Consider the following 16656-nt stretch of genomic DNA (forward strand, 5'->3'; position numbering starts at 1 on the left):
ACAGATTTGATTTCAGATTATGCTTACACCCACTGCCGCGGGGCAGTAGATGCGCAGTTGTGATTAAACGGAAATTCAATAGTGCTTTAATAATTGCATGTTCTTGCCATGGCATTTTCCGGTCCCTCATTGCTTTTTCACACGTGTAAAAAGTTTGCAAGGAGTCAGGAAGATAGTTTTCTGCAAGCCACCCCTTACGTGCGTATCTCAAGATGTAGAGAAGAGCTTTGGCCAGCCTGAACCAGCAACCTAAGTTCTGCAAACAGTCTTGGGCAAAACTAACTTCCGCCATACTTCACAGCACGTAAAACTAATCGCTTACCAAACACTCGTTCGGCCAAAACTCGAATACGCATCATCTGTTTCTCATACACACCAGGCATATCTCACCGAAGCATTAGAGGTGGTTCAAAGCGGGCGGCCATATTTATTCATTTCGCGTATTTTTATAACAGTGTCACTTCACTAAAATCGCAAAGCGGTCTTTCACCTCTCGCCCATTGTCGCCCTCTCCCCAGCCTATCAAATTATTTTTTAGCTCTTTTCATTAACCACCTTACATTTCACCCGCAGCGCGCACATCCAGCCACCCTCGCGTTCATGTGCACGAACCACTACATTTTCACCCTCATTTTTTTATCGAACACTCTCAAAATAGAACAGCCTTCCCGAGGAAATCTTTGCTACAACCTGTCTGTCTGTTTCTGAAGTGTCTGACGGAATATATTGAAACTAACAGTGCGTAATAAAGGTTTCAGTGGTGTACTAACAACACTTTAGAATAACACATTTATTGCATTATAAACTTTTGTAAAGGACACTTTTGTATTTGTTCTTCATGTTACCACCCCTTATGTAATACACCCTTGGGGGTCTTTAAGGTATTAAACTGAACTTTACTGAACTGAACTCAATACTTTGTTGACAGTTACTAAGTTTTACGAGTTTAACAAGTTTTAACACTTATGTCTGCTACCTAAGTGTTAGAACTTAGGTCTGCTATTTAAGTTTTAACAACTTAGGTAGCAGACCAGCTACCTAAGTTGTTAAAAAATATGTTGTTTCATTTATAGCGCTTTCGCACAATGCCTCTTTGGCTTTATTGTAAAGCAACTTTCGGGGGAAATTTTACGTTGCGCTGGTAATCTATCGACTGGCACGCTTAAATTATTAAGCGCCTGACGTAGCCAGCAAAAGTTCGCTCTCACATACGTCACGCACACGCAAGAAGGTGTACACACACACACACACTCTCTCTCTCTCACACACACGCACACACACACGCACACACACACGCACATAAAACTATGCCCGTGCGCCCACTGCTGTTGCGCCGTCCTGCGCACACATAATATATCAAGATGCCGAGTTAACCGGCCACAACGGTTCGCGCCAAACAACAGAATGCCCAATGACTGCCCCCCTACTACATTTATTATATACAAAAAATACGAATTCGAGTGACCTTCCCCCAGATACGTCTTTCACGTCCTTTCCTTCCGGGCAAATGAGAGCGTGGGCGGTCTTCGTTGTCTCGAATTGATCGCAGTTCCCGGGAACCCGGGACTGCCCCAATGTTCCCTTAACTCGCGCTGACTGTTTACGGGCTACCGGTGTTTTTTTCCGGGGAAGAAAAGTTGCGAAAGTGTATGGTACTCACCGTTTTGCTTGCTCCTTGCGTGATGTTTCTTCAGTAAACGGCACATTATAGGCGATCGCGTGGGAATAAAAAAAAGAGGGAATCTGGAAAACAAAGTTTTTTCTTGTGGTTTATATATTCGATTCGTCTCTAGCAGCATTCACCGGTGGAAAAAGGCGCGCGTGAGAACACAAGACGTCTGCAGATACTGCAGACTATGTCAAGCGACCCGCCGTTGTAGCTTACCAGGCTGAAGTGTTTTGCTGCTGATCTCGAGGTCACGGCTTCGATTCGCTGTTACAGCGGCCTCGTTTCGGTGCGTAATGCGTAACCCACCGATGCTTTCAAATTTATGAACACTTCGAAGATTCCCAGGTGATCGAAATCAACCCGGAGAACTACGGTGTGCCTCATAATTCTGTCTTGGTTACGAGACGATAATGTCATGGAAAAGGTGACTATGCGAGGCGAGTTTATTAGATGACAACATCCTCTCACGTGCGCCACCACGTTACTCTTACCCCCCCTATCTGTCCTAAAGCAGCATGCGACGAGCAAATATCGATCTTTCCCAGCATTCTCAATTCGAGCGAATACAAAATGATGGAGGAAGCTTCACGCACATACGTATAGCCCCTTGGCGTTGATGTTCTGGAACGAATGAGCATAGCACCGGGCACAAAATATAACCCTCATTACAACCACTAACCTCGGCTTTTAATTGTTGGGGTATAACGTGCCAAACCCACGATATGATTATGAGAGATGCCATTGTGGAGGATTCCGGAAATTTCGACCCATTTGTGTGAATCTAAGCACACGGGCCTGGCGCATCATCGCCTCCACCGGAAATGCGGTCGCCACGGCCGGGATTCAATCCCACGGCCTGCGGGCGAACACCATAAACGCATATAAAGAGGGTAAAGTTGGTTAATCTTAAGAGTGTATATAAAATAGGGGACATTAGGGGACATTAGAGTGTGGCGTAAGTTCAAATTTTAGTCATATAGGTATAGACAGCAATCACAAATCTCACAAAATAATATGATAGGGCCCGTGACGCTAAAGGATGGCGAACGTCTGGTATGTTGGCGATCTTATCCAGTTTACCCCAACACCAATGCGAGTGCCACTGCCATACCCTAAAGTCCTCCATTAATGTGTGGCTTTAGTTTTTTTTTTTTTTTTCAGGATGGGAGCGATTAGGAAGCCCTGTGAACTGCAAGTAAACGTAATCACGCTTATGACGCTCATTTGCGCACCGAGAATCCCCACATCTGCTTGATGTCCGAAAAGAAGCTAACACTTGGAGTTCTCCAGTGCTGCCCTGCCGCACAGCAGGAGGCTCACTATTTTGTTCGAGCCACAAGATGTGCAAGACACCATACCCTCGCCGTCAGTTTGTGCGCTTTAACAACTTTATGCTCGGTTGATGTCACAGTAACTAAACAACCCGGCCCTGTACCCACTCTAACCGCAAAAAGAAAAAAAGAAAGAAAAAAAAGTAGAACACTAAAAGAAAAAACGCATTGCGCCGCCCGGGAATCGAACCCGGGTCGCAAGAATGGGAATCTTGCATGATACCACTACACCAGCGGCGCACTTTGGCGTACTAGTGGCTACACCAAGCAACTTCGTATTTAGTCTATATTCGATAAAAACGTTGTTTTTTTGAACTATTAAAAAAAACGTTTTGCATTCTGTGGGAAAAGCGCCCCCTAGTAACACATTTTTTTTGCGAATTTTTCCGACTCAGTAACTACTTCTCACATTCACATATCGTTGCACAATTTCTTTTTTTTTTCAGAATGGTCGGATATGGTCGAAAATTGATCAAATAAACTTGACATAGAATGACCCAAATATATATCTGTGTTCACTAGAGACGATGATGATGATGATGATGATGATGTGATGGCGGCCGGCCCCTTTGCAACGGGGGAACACACTCAGTGTCCTGGCCTCAAAAAGAAAAGTGGGAAAAGAAAAACAAAAAGCACAGAGAAAAAAGAAAGGACCAAGAAAAGGATCCACACTCTTGAACGACACAGGCAAGAGACGCGCACACAGTGGTCTAGGTCCTAAGTCCGCCGTATAGTTGCCCACCACTCAGTAAGCCGCCTTTTCGTGGCTGCGACCGCGTACCGTCCCCCCCCATTGTCGCTGCTTCCATCTTCATCAAGCCTTTGAAACCCGAGCGCCTGTGGGAGGGTTGCACCCTCCACCTGAGAAGTTGGGAGACTCCTGCAGTGAAGGACGAGATGCTCCTGTGTCTCACTCGCTACGCCGCAAACTCTGCACAGGTTGCTGACCACAGTGGCATCAAACTTTCTGCGGTACTCCAGAGTGCGAAGAGCCCCAGCTCTCGCCTCGAACAGGAGGCTGCTGCCAATGCTATTGTCATAGAGGCGCGACCCACAGATGCTGTCCTGGTGTTTCCTGTAGCACTCGAGAGTGGACTTCGCCTCCATAGCTTCTCGCCATCGGGTTTCTTCTGCTTCTCTGACTCGCATGCGGACCTCGACCGTCCACTTGGCTGCTGTTTCAATAGGACTGGCTTCTGCAAAGAAGCCATACTTCTTCTCCAGCTGGTAGAGTCGTCGTGTCCAGTCAGTCCTCAAGCATGTTGCCGAAAGGTACTCGAACACGCGGCGCGCCCATCGAGTGCGTCGCATGAGCGTGAGACGACCCCGATAGGCAATCTTGCTGGCGGCTTCCCGAGCTTCAAAGCTGGACCATCCGACGTCTCCCTGAATCGCCTCGTTGGCCACTCGATAATGGCAACCGAGCGCTGCACGGCCGACCTCTCTCTGCTGACGCTCCAACCACTCCCGTGTCGTTGGCGATATGCACACTACCGCGTTTCCAAACGTCAGGCCCGGCACGTGAACCATCTTCCACAGGTCCCGGATCATCTGAAATCGGTTGCAACCCCATAGGCATCGGCGACGAAGGATTCGTTGAGCCTGCAACGCAGTCTGTCGAATCACAGTCTCGTGTAGACTATATTTTGCTGCATCCACACACAGGGTGACGCCCAGGTATCTGTAATCGTTGCGTGTGGCCAGCAGTTCTCCTCCTAAAGTCAACGCTGCTGCATCAGTACTCCCTCCAGTTAGACGGACAACCGCCGATTTCTTAGTGTTGAATCGAAGTCCAAGACTCGCGAGTTCCGTCTGGCAGATGTCGAGGAGGGATTGCAACTCCTGGTTACTCTCTGCCATAACCACCAGATCATCTGCAAATGCCAAACCAGGCAGGTGGAAGTTCTCTTCAGCACTAGTTGTGCTGAAACGCATGCTGAATCCGAGGTTGGAGTTCAACAAGGCCCGCTCTATTCTGGATGCGTATAGAATGTACAGCAATGGTGACAGTGGGCAGCCCTGCCTCAGACCCTTATTTACATGAATTGGGCCAGTAGTTATGGCACCCAACTGCACACTCACTACATTGTCACTGTACAACCGTTGTATAGTGGAGATTAGCAGCCGGGGCAGTCCAAGGTCAGACAGGCATGCAAAGAGAGGACCGTGCGGCACGCTATCGTACGCTTTTTCAACATCGAGGAAGCAGCACAACAGCGTTCTCCCTTCCCTGCGAGCTATTTCTGCACACTGTGTGACGACGAACAGATTGTCATCCAGACGTCTGCCTGGCCTGAAGCCATTCTGAAGCTCGGTCAGTAGTCCCTTGGTTTCCGCCCAGCCACTCATCCATGCTTTGATGACCCCCGCGAACAAGCGATACATAACACTGGTGACCGTTATTGGTCTGTAGTCCTCTATGTTCCTCGCATCTCCGCCCCTTTTGGGGATAAGAATCACCTTCCCTTCATGCCATTCTTTAGGGATGGGCTCGCCTTCGATGATGGCCGTGAGGATCTCTGCGAGCTGTTCCCTCGAGTCTTCTCCCAAGCACTTTAGTACGCGCGCTGGCATGCCGTCCAGACCAGTGGCCGTTCCAGCCCTAATCCGCTTCAACGCCCGTTCAACTGTGAACCTTGAGAGGGCCCAGGGTGGTTCTGTTTGGCTTGGGGGGCGTTCGGTATTAGGACTGATTGCCTCCTCTTTACTAAGGGTGGTGTCTGTATTCAAGTCTGAGGTCCCGAAAATCCGGGAGAAGTGCTGTGCAATGTATTCACAGGGCTCTCCGACTGGTTGCCCCGTTGCCGCATCTATGAGAGGAGGTGGCGGGGGGGGGGCTCTGTCCAAGGACCTAATGTATGTCCAAAATTTGTGTGCTGCAGATCTTCCTTCCTGTCTGATGGACTGGATCAGCCTAAGGTTGTAGTCTGCTATCTTGCACTGAATCAGGGTCTGTACCTTGTGTTTACGGTCCAGATACACAGCCCACTTCTCTGCACATACCTCAGTGTCAAGGCCTTTGACAAATCTTCGATGTTCCCGATTTGCTTGGCGGCGCTCCTTCCACGCCACCTCCACTTCTTTGTCCCACCATGGGTTCTGTGGCCTGCGTCCCGGCCTCTCCTGGACCATCTGGGTACGCATGACAGCGTCCAGTGCGCGCATGAACTCACTGTACGAGCGGGATTCCCGCCGTTGAGGACTACTTTCAAAATCCTTGGCGACCCTCTCCACGGACTTGCTCGGCAAGTACATGCCACGCCTGGGTGGAGGTGACATGCAGCCTGTTCGAAAGCCGCCCTTAGAGAACAACAGCCGTATGCGATTATGGTCACTTCCAAGGCTGAACTGGCCCTCTTCATCAATATGCACTTGTGCTATGCGAGCGGCCAGTTTTGCAGTCACCAGAGCATAGTCTATGGTAGAGCGGCTGGTACGAGCGCACCATGTGAAGCATCCCTCACAGTCAGTGCGAAGGTTAACGATTTCCAAAGAGAGCTGCTCCGCACATTGCAACAACAGCTTCCCATTGTAATCCAAGTACCCGTCAGTGGCCGGGATGTGTCCGTTAAAGTCTCCCATCAACAACACCTCGCGGTCTGCACCCCACCGTTTCACATCTTCAATGATACACTGTAGGACTTTGTCGTTACCGTCATGTGGTCCACTAGCCACCGTTAAATACACCACACCAAAGAGAACTGGCTCACCAAGAATAGTCCCAGAAACCCAAATGTGCTCGGCACAGGGACCCTTCATTGGCATCCAGGCTGTATTGCTGCGCCACAGCACACCAGCGCCGCCTCCTTTGCGGCAATCCCCTGTACGATTGCAGCCCACCCACTGCCATTCGGGGTCAACTGGTGGCTCTTCCAACTCTCGTAGGTGAGTTTCCACCACACCATACAGAGCGATCTTTTCGCTATTCAGCGTCTTATACAGCTCAGCCCACTTAGCTGCCTTTCTCGCCCCATGAAGATTGAGAAAACCAACGTTTACATTGGTGGTTGTGCGTTTGCGGTGGTGGTGTCTTCGACGGCTCTTCAGAATCATTGGGTGGTTTGACTCGGCATTATTATTTGGCGCATCATTTGCTGGCGGACCATTTCCCCAACCATTTGATACAGCTCGGGGCTTGCGCTGAGCCTGAATGCTTGCCACGGGGTCTTCGTAGGGTGTGCAGTGCCCAGATGTGGCCCCCATGTTGGCGGAGCCAAACTCGTCCCCGGTGGACGGGGTGTGCTCAAAGGTGCTAGCTGTGCCATGTTTGCTGCGTAAACCGGCTGGGTGTGTTCGCGGAGGGTTTGCCCTGGGGTGGTCCGTACATCGGCCCTGATTTCCCCCTGGTGGGTGATCACGCTTGTGGTCTTGGGTGGTTCCGGGGATGGGGAGTGTATCTCCAGGGCGGGCATGGGGACTCTCGATCCTATATTTGGAGGTGGTCTGCGAGTTGGCTTGCCCCTGTTCCTGTGAGGCTCGCGTAGTCCTAAAAAATTTCGTGTCTCCTGGACCAGCTGGGTCGCAACTTCACGTGTTGTATGTGCCAGGTAGTGAATGCCGTCCTGGGCTAGTCGTCCTTCTCCTGCCAGCATCCTAGAGAGGTCGACAAACTTTGCCTTTACGGCTCCACTCATCTTCCTTAGCTCTGCGTTTAGGAGCATTGCTCTTGCCTGCGTTGCCTTGCCTCTCGTGTTAACTTCAGGGACGGAGCAGATGACCAGCCTCTTCGCATACGGTGTCACCGCCTGCCGGATGTTCTGGGCAATATCTCCATGTTGCACTCCTTTGAGAACATCGTGGACCCCTACGTGCACGACCACCAGCTGTGCGCTGTGGCCTTCCCCTTCACTGCGGCTCTGAAGCAGGTGCTGCAGTTTGTCCGCCGTCATCCTGCGCTCCGAGACCTGCCTCACGAGCACACTGTTGCCCCAGATTCTTCGGAGCTCACCCGCGATTCTTGGAGCATTGCCATCACCAACGACTAGGACCTCGGGTGTGTAGCGGCAAGCAGCCTTTTTGTTTTTCTTCCACTTTCCCGGTCTTTGTTCATTATTTTGAGCGTTTGTGAGAGACTGGTCGTCAGCTTTGCTCCCGTCGAGTCCAGCAGCAGTCCCGTGCTTCAGATTCATTGTCTCGCCGACGCCACCCGTCTCGTGGGTCCGTTCGGGAAGACCCTGCGCCTCGCCGGTGGTATGAGAGGAGCTGCCGCCACCCCGCTGCGCACCCTCGCCGCTCTGTTCACCAACGACCGCATAGCTCAACTCAACGACCGCATAGCTCAACTGCTCCTGCCCCGACTGCAGTGGCCGGCCACCCTCCGACTCCACCACCGCTTGATCCCTTTCCTGCAGGACATCCACCGAATGCGTCTGCGCTGCTGTGGATGCAGTCAGTACCGGCCGGGAAGGACAGCTGTGCTCGGCAGCTCTCAGCGGTTCTCGCAATTGCTCCTTTACCGCCAAGATCACTCCTCGAAGTGTGTCAATCTCAGTCTCCGAAGCACGCATCCTTGCCTGAAGCACTTCTATCGTGCTGCAGAGGTTGCATACAAACTCTGCGGCATCTGCTGCTTCCATTGATGGAAAGCTCGTCTCATCTAGGTAAGCCCATCTCCGACACTTCTCACACTGTACCATTGGTTCCTCCCGCTCTTTCCTCTTCGCCCTCTTCGCCATCGCACCCAGGTGTAGAAGGGGGGCGCCACCTTTCGTCCACAGCTGGTACTACTACGCGTCCGCGCTGGTGCTGTTTGAGCAGCTACGACGAGAGCGGCCAGTTAGGCCTCATTTCAACACAGACCTTATGCAAAGTTACTGCCACCTGTCGGACGTTTGACGAAGCCACCGACTTGGCGCCATGTTGGAGGCATGTGTCCGGATCGTGTTGCTTTCGACGCTATACAATGTTGCTTGCATCTGTTTTGATAGTAGTATCATCATCCTGACTAAATCCACTGAAGAACAAAGGCCTCTCCCATGATCCGCCAATCAACTCGGTCCTGTGCTTGCTGCTGCCCCTTTATACCCGCAAAACTTTCTAACCTCGTCTGCCAACCTAACTTTCTGTCTCCCCTTCGTGCATTTGCCTTCTCAGTGAATCCAGTTAGTTTCCCTTAATTACCAGCCTACGCGCCAAATGCCCGGTCCATGTCCACTTCTTCATCTTGATTTTAACTACGATATCCTTAACCCTGGTTTGTTACCTGATCCACTCTGCTCTCTTCTGGTCTCTTAAGGTTTCATCTATCATTTTCGTTTCCATAGTAATATATCGGTGCATAAAAATGCCAGACGAATGCGTAAGGACTCGTACATGTTACGGGCGTTTCCTTGGGAGCTTTGACGGCTCTTACGTGTAAAGAACAGCCTAAGAATAAAAATGAAACTATAAATCTTCTGCCATCGTTGAGACTGAATCTGTGCGCTTGGTAATAAGTTTTGTACGGTTGGAGGACGGCTGGATGGAAGCCAAAACACCCGACGATAAGCACAGCAACGACGGTAAGCAGCTATTGTTGGCCCATTTAAAAGCGTATTTTTTATGAGATTGCCTACGTCAACCTTATGTATTGTGAACCTAATTTTTAGATAAGACGTTGTCCATATTTTTTTAATTTCTTATATGATCAAAGTTTTCTGTATAGTCACCGACGTATGTTATGTGTTAAATTACTGACGATTAAAACGGAAAAATTTTCGCACTTCACACACGCGAAAAGTGAAGATGAAAACATGAAATTTATTTATTTATTTATTTATTTATTTAATACATACTGCGGACACTAAGTGGTCCAAGCAGGAAGGGCACGTCATGTATACCACAGGCGTAATGACGTACATCATACGAAAAACACACTTTGTTTTACACGCTGCAATACACTTCGTTATGTAACAACATCACGGTTCGCTCTATACACTACAATAAACTTCAATATGCAAAGCAACAACACACCCGGTTCTACAACACTACATTACACTGTGTTCCACAACACAAGTATTAACTTACGCCAAACAACGACAATACATTGCATACCTCATACTTTACAATACGTTACACATACGTTACAATGAATGAGGTTCGCATAACTTGTTCCAGTCCGACACTGTTCGCGGAAAAAAAGGAATACATAAAGGCATCGGTTCTCGCAAAAAATGGGGTTAGCAAATTGGGATGATGATGTCGTGTGGTCCTTGTTGACAGAAAAGATAAGTAAGGCGATGAATCGATTGCGAGTTTTTGATTAAGTAATAATTGAAGGAAATCCAGCCGTTGTTCGCGTCTGCGGGATTCAAGGGTCTGAATGTCGTTGGCAGACATCAGCGCGGAAGGTGAATCCGACGGTAAGTATTTTGAATATATAAACCGAACAGCTTTCCTTTCAACCCGCTCAAGTTTGTTAATATTAAGCTTAGTGTAAGGGTCCCATACAATGCTGGCGTATTCCAGTTTAGGTCGTATAAAAGAATAATAACTAAGAAGCTTTACATTGGCAGGACAGGTACGCAGTTTATGTCTTAGAAAACCAAGTTTCCGAAAGGCAGCTGAACATATGTTGTCTATATGCATATTCCAGGACAAATTGCTAGTTATAGTTAGGCCCAAATATTTGTAGCTTGTAACCTCTCTAAGAGTTGAAGACCCAAGCTGGTACGTAGTATTTAGTGAAACTTTCTTACGTGTCAAACGCATGCAGACACTCTTTTCTGCATTAAGGATCATTCCCCACTCATTGCACCACAGATGAATATTATGAAGGTTTGAGTTAAGTTCGTTTTGATCATCTAAAAAGTTAATAACCCGGAACAAAACACAATCGTCTGCAAATAATCTAATTTGTACAGAAGGGGTGATGACATTTACAATATCATTTATGTATAGAAGAAAAAGCAATGGCCCTAGGACGCTTCCTTGGGGTACACCTGATGTGACCTGTAGAGACTGCGAACGCTGGTCATTAATAGCAACAAACTGTTCATGGTTATTTAGATAGTCAGCAATCCAGTTTACAAGGATTTCGGGAAGGCCAATACATTTAAGTTTCAAGATCAATTTGTCGTGTGGAACCCTGTCGAATGCCTTACTGAAATCCAAAAATATTATGTCAGTTTGCCTATTGTTATCCAGGTTAAGTGCAAATGAGTGGATTATTGTAACTAGTTGCGTCACTGTCGAATATCCCTTTCTAAAGCCGTGTTGAAAATTGGTCAGGATTGAATGTTGAGTCAAAAAATTTCCAATTTGTGTAGCAATTATGTGTTCTATTAATTTGCAGCAGGGTGAGGTCAAGGATATGGGTCGGTAATTTTGAGGCGCAAGCGATCACCTTTCTTAAATACAGGACTTATGCGTGCGGCTTTCCAGTCACATGGTAGCTTTGATGTCAACAATGAAAAACGGAAGATTTCATGCAGGAATTTAACGACATGTTCGGCATATCTTCTTAGGAACATATTTGGGAGATTATCAGGTCCACAGGACTTTTTAGATTTAAGATTCAGAAGCATCGAAAAAACACCAGAATAAGACACGAAAGAGACTTCGCATGGGTCGAACACTCTACCGTTTGGAACATAAACACTAGAGCCGGAAAACACACTTTGAAAATACGCATTAAGATGATCAGCAATCTTTCTTTGATCGGTTACAATCACGCTATCAATTGCAATTTCGGTGAGAGGTTTTTTTCTGTCACCAATGTAATTCCAGAATTTAGTCGGGTCAGTTTTTATGAAGTTGGGTAGTAGCGTCTTAAAATAGCTATCTCTGGATGAGCGTATAGCCCGTGCAAGGCTGTCTTTGAGGACTGAGAGGGAACGAGACTGCGCATGCTTCTGCCTTAAGCGTTTTATCTTTCGTTTTAAGTGAATTATATCTCGCGTTATCCAGGGAGTTGTTTGGTGCACTTTTTTATGTTTATTCGGTATAAAACGATTGATGCAATGATGACACATTTCTTTAAATTGATTCCACATTGTCTCGACATCGCCCACCTCAAAGACAGCAAAACACGACTCCATGTATTCTATTATAGATACTTCATCTGCTCGCGAGTAATCTTTAAAGGTACGCACTGAAGATTTTTTTAGTACTTGGAAAATTGTTAAGAGGAAAAGAGACTGTAACCAATTTATGATCGGACAGGCCCTGTTCTACTGAAACAGAGTGCAGCTCGAGTTCACGGCTTATAAATACTAAATCCAAAATTGAACTAGAGGATCCATGCACACGAGTTGGCTCCCTCACAACTTGCATCAAGTTGTGGGTTAGCATGATGTTAAACACAATCTCAGTCTCTTTTTTGTACAATGGTCCTGTCGTATAACGTTCCCAGTCAACAGAAGGTAGGTTAAAATCACCTGCTAACAAAATTTTGTTGTTGCAAAATTGAGACATATGTTCAGCTAACTTTTTCATGGATTCGAACGCAGCCTCTGGGGGTCTGTAAAGTGCATACAAGATGAAAATGTGGCTCCAACAAGACAGCTTAATGCATACCCATTCTAAGTCATCAATGTAACCAATTAATGAGGCCTGCAGTGTTTCTTTCACAAGTATGGCTATTCCACCTCCCCTTGTAGTTCTGTCTTTCCTAAACACCTTATACGAGGGCGGAAATACATAATCATCAGCTATTTCGGGGAGCAACCACGTCTCAGACACAACTGTTACATGTGGATCGTGTTGAAGTAAGGCAATTTCCATTAGTTCAGTTTTGTTATTGACGCTTCGGGCATTTATGTTAACCAAGCGAAGGCATTTTTGTTTAACGCCCTGCTGACCGGTAACGAAAAATTTACTTTTCGTTGAATTATTTTTTGAAGAAAATGCGAGTTGTTTTCCTACGTGTGACTCTGTGATTGGGCATACCGTCTGGTCATGGGCGGGTTTTGCTTCCGTCGTTTTTTTTTACCGGAATTCTTTCGTTTTTATCACTGTCCCAGACATACGCCTGGTCATTGATATACAGTTTATCAAATGCTAAGTTTACTTTCTCATTGTTATCTCGGTTAGCTTTTGCACTTGCCCAAAGCTTTCTTCCAATATCTCGTATCTTCGGAGAAAAGTCTTCCCCGATAGCTAGCGTGGTATTTTTAAGTTTGGACCCGTTTTTAAGTATTCTAGCTTTGTCTCGCCCATCAAGCAATTTGAAAATGACTGGCCTAACTTTGCCAGTTTCAGGTCTACCTATACGATGAATACGCTCGATACCGACAGGTTCAAGTTTCATGATATCTTTAAGAATGCCTGTGTTTACGGCACTTTCAAGCGTTTCGTTGTTTTCATTTGCTCCCTCGAGAAGACCATAAACGATTAGATTTGACCGGCGACTATGGTTTTCCAGTTGATCGATTTTAGTTTCTAGAACACTTATTGTTTTTGCCAACGAAGACAGCTGCTCCTGACAGGCATTTACCTTCCCTTCAAGCCCAGATAGGGCATCAAGCTTCTTCTCAATATCTGATAATCGCTTTTCTTTGATGTCTTTAACATCAGTTGCTATGTCTGCTAACATTTTGGCAATCTGCTCCAGACCCGGGCCTGGGTTCATCTCAATATCGCCACACAGTAACAATAACTTCCTCAGTACAGTTTCAGCGCGGCAAAACAAACAACTGAGCCATGGGCACGGCAGCACCAGCAAAAAGGGATCATCAGAGCGAACACATTTTCCATACTGCTTTCTTACCTGTACAATAAACAGGAACGGATTACAGACGGTCCGCATGCTGGTACAGCCGCCGTGCCCAATGGTCGAGATGACCGCCGGGCGCGAACTTATAGCCGTTTGTTGCTCCAAGAAATGTGTTTGTTGCTCCAAGAATTAGGTGATGATCAGGTAGCATTTCGACAAACATGTTTTCGATATGTGCTTGTAATTAACACGATACGCCAATAATATTCGCGTTCCCGTAGTCACCTTCGGGGTCTATACTAGCGCCTTCTAATTTCATCCCGTTGTAGCAAAGCAGCTTTGTGTCCCCGAGTGACTATTTGCGAGAGCCTTTTTTTTTTTCATATGAAAAGTCCCACACTGTAATACTTGAAGTATTTGTTAACGATTCACAGCGCACAGCGGTGGGTATACGGGATTTCTTTGAAGGGGGTTGAGATGTTGGAAGAACCTGATGTGTGCGTATTTTAGAGTTAAAAATTAAAAAAAAAATTGGGGGATTCTTAAGCTTCCCCTTTCAGAGTTGAACGTGATAGCGATGTCCTAAGCGATAGCGATATTCGAAGTACGCACGCGCGTACTTCAACCACATAGTGCATACATTTCATTCCACCATGTTACTCGGGAATTTTAAATGGCGAATGACTACAATGTAATCGATAAAGTTGAAAGTGACTTGTGTCAGTCAAGCGTTCGCAGATGGCTGCATTCTGTGTAATAGGCAGCATGCTTTAAATCGCAAATAGTTATGAGCATGAAGAGTTTTCGAACTTGTTATGCGCCTTCCATGTATACCCACAAGGGAATACGCGCAGTAATAACGTGTGCGCCTTTTGCGATGGGCTGCTGTCTTTAAGCCACGAAGTAGTATGGTAATCACATGTCCTAACGCCTGATGGTAATTTGCTGACGCCTGATGGTAATTTGCGCTAGTATCACGCACTATTACTGTGACATTGCATGCTGTGTTGTGAAGCCTCTATACAGGATGCGCGTGTTTGTAAAGCATGATCGTCATTTTCACTGCATTTCCAAGCAAATGAAGTCATTTTAACTGTACTTCCAAACAAATTCGTGAATTTACTAGACCACCCAAATGCAGTGATACGCCAGTTGACATGCTCTTGTTAGTGGGCTTGCATAGTTTGTGGAAAACTCCCCCGTTTTACAGGCATGCGGAACCGATGCCAACTTCGCGATCCCATTTTGTACAAATAACCATGGAGCTAAAATGCTTTCATGAACTGCAGTTTCGACCGGAGCAGTAGTAAGATTTCATGAAGTGTGCTGTTCATATACCATTTTAGACAATGTATTGTTTTGTAATACCTATCGTACATTTTCGAAAAGCTGCTTAAAGTATTTTGTACACTACGTATATACGTACACTGCCTTTGCAATCTATGCTATGTAAGAGAGAGAGGGATAAATTCCGTGCCGTGCGTTAGAGCACATGCTTGTCACGCAAACGGCGTTGGTTTGATCCTCACTCGAACCCGTAGATATTTATTATTTATTCGGATTGCATTTTTTTGGTCACTCACAAGAGGATGATTTTTGGCTCACAACCAAGGACGCTGGAATTTCTGGAAAACGAGCTCTTTAACGCGATCGCGTTGAAATACCGAAATAAATCACGGGAGGGACGCTATGGAAATCCGTACCGCGCCTCTGAATATCTGTCACAGCAATAAAATGCTTGTATATTACGCGTAGTGAAGCACGCGCGTGAAGCGTCCCACCAAAGGCTATACCTTACTAAACCCCACAATCGAAAGCAAACAACACCTATACTCAAGCAGAATCGGTCCGTTCACCATGTATCGATGACGCGGACGAGCTAACTGTCTAACATGTATTGTTATCGCAATGTAATTTGCAAGTTATGTCTACAACAGCGCAGGTATACGTATACTAGTAGCCGCAGTGCATTTTTGAAGGTCGTTCACAAAGTCGGTTTGTCTATGCCTGCAAGCATACGCTGCAGTCTCGTTGCGGCAAGACAAGCAAGAGTGTTCACTGATGAGTGCCGTTGCTGTCACATGCCGCTTCTATTAAGAACGGTGAACATGAACACGGCTTTAGTCGCAAACAGTGGCCAAAGCAACGGAACGATGTGCCGCTTCTCGTTGAGAGCGAGGAAATCTAATAACATGGAGCTTAGTTACCTCCAAATCCCTTTTCGGCATTTTCGTTTGCTCAAATTGAGCAGCACGATTTACAGTGTGTATAAGGTAAGGTCATCTGGGTGTATGACATCATTTGTTGAAAGAAGAGGGAACGACTTATAGAGTACTTTAAAAATTTTGAATTTCAGGCCACATGCTGCGCTATAATGTTTGCTTTGCCTGTTCCTTCGAGCTTTGACCACCCATCGGCAAAGTTTTCCAAGCACACTAAAAAAGTGTTGCAGGTCCTCTTTTAGCCCTTTATAATTACTCACGCACTCGCGAAAAACCGCTGTCACCTTCATGCATACGCGAAACTCTCCGAATGCTTGAGCTTTAGGACTGACGGCGCTTAGTCAAGAGGACGAAACACTTGCAACAATGCCTACGCCATGAGGCAGGCCTTCAGGAGATACCCAACTCGGCGATCAACACTTTCTCCCGTTGTGAAGAAAGTGACGCAAGTCTGAGTTGAATAATTTTTCTGTTTTGCTGGGGTGACGCCCTTTCTGTTCTGTCTTTAATACTTTCTTTCCTCGATGGTACGCGCCTTCTTTGTATTTTTTGAATAAGTCTCAGTTTATTCAGGTGGAAAGCAGTAGCTTAAATGTGTACGCAAGGGCACAAAACAGCAATCCAATTTCATTAGCCAAGGAACGAGCTGCAGTTACGTTAAAATGGTTAAAACATCGGTGCCACGTCGCTGATCATTGCCAACAAGTAGCGAGCTGAAACCAACTGAAGCAACTGTGTGACTCTTTGTTTGGGTGGAACATCTCACAAGTGACAGCGAATGACAGCTTGCTACTCTTC

The 16656-nt window shown here is 46.7% G+C and overlaps 1 non-coding gene across 1 annotated transcript; it reads right to left on the reverse strand.

The window, feature by feature from the left end:
- Nucleotides 1–3169: 3169 nt before the first annotated feature.
- TRNAG-CCC (transfer RNA glycine (anticodon CCC)) lies at nt 3170–3240 on the reverse strand. The gene has a single exon. It is a non-coding gene; the product is annotated as a tRNA-Gly (tRNA).
- Nucleotides 3241–16656: the final 13416 nt, after the last annotated feature.

Source organism: Rhipicephalus microplus, unplaced genomic scaffold, assembly GCF_043290135.1.
Source record: "Rhipicephalus microplus isolate Deutch F79 unplaced genomic scaffold, USDA_Rmic scaffold_67, whole genome shotgun sequence".
NCBI lineage: Eukaryota > Metazoa > Arthropoda > Arachnida > Ixodida > Ixodidae > Rhipicephalus > Rhipicephalus microplus.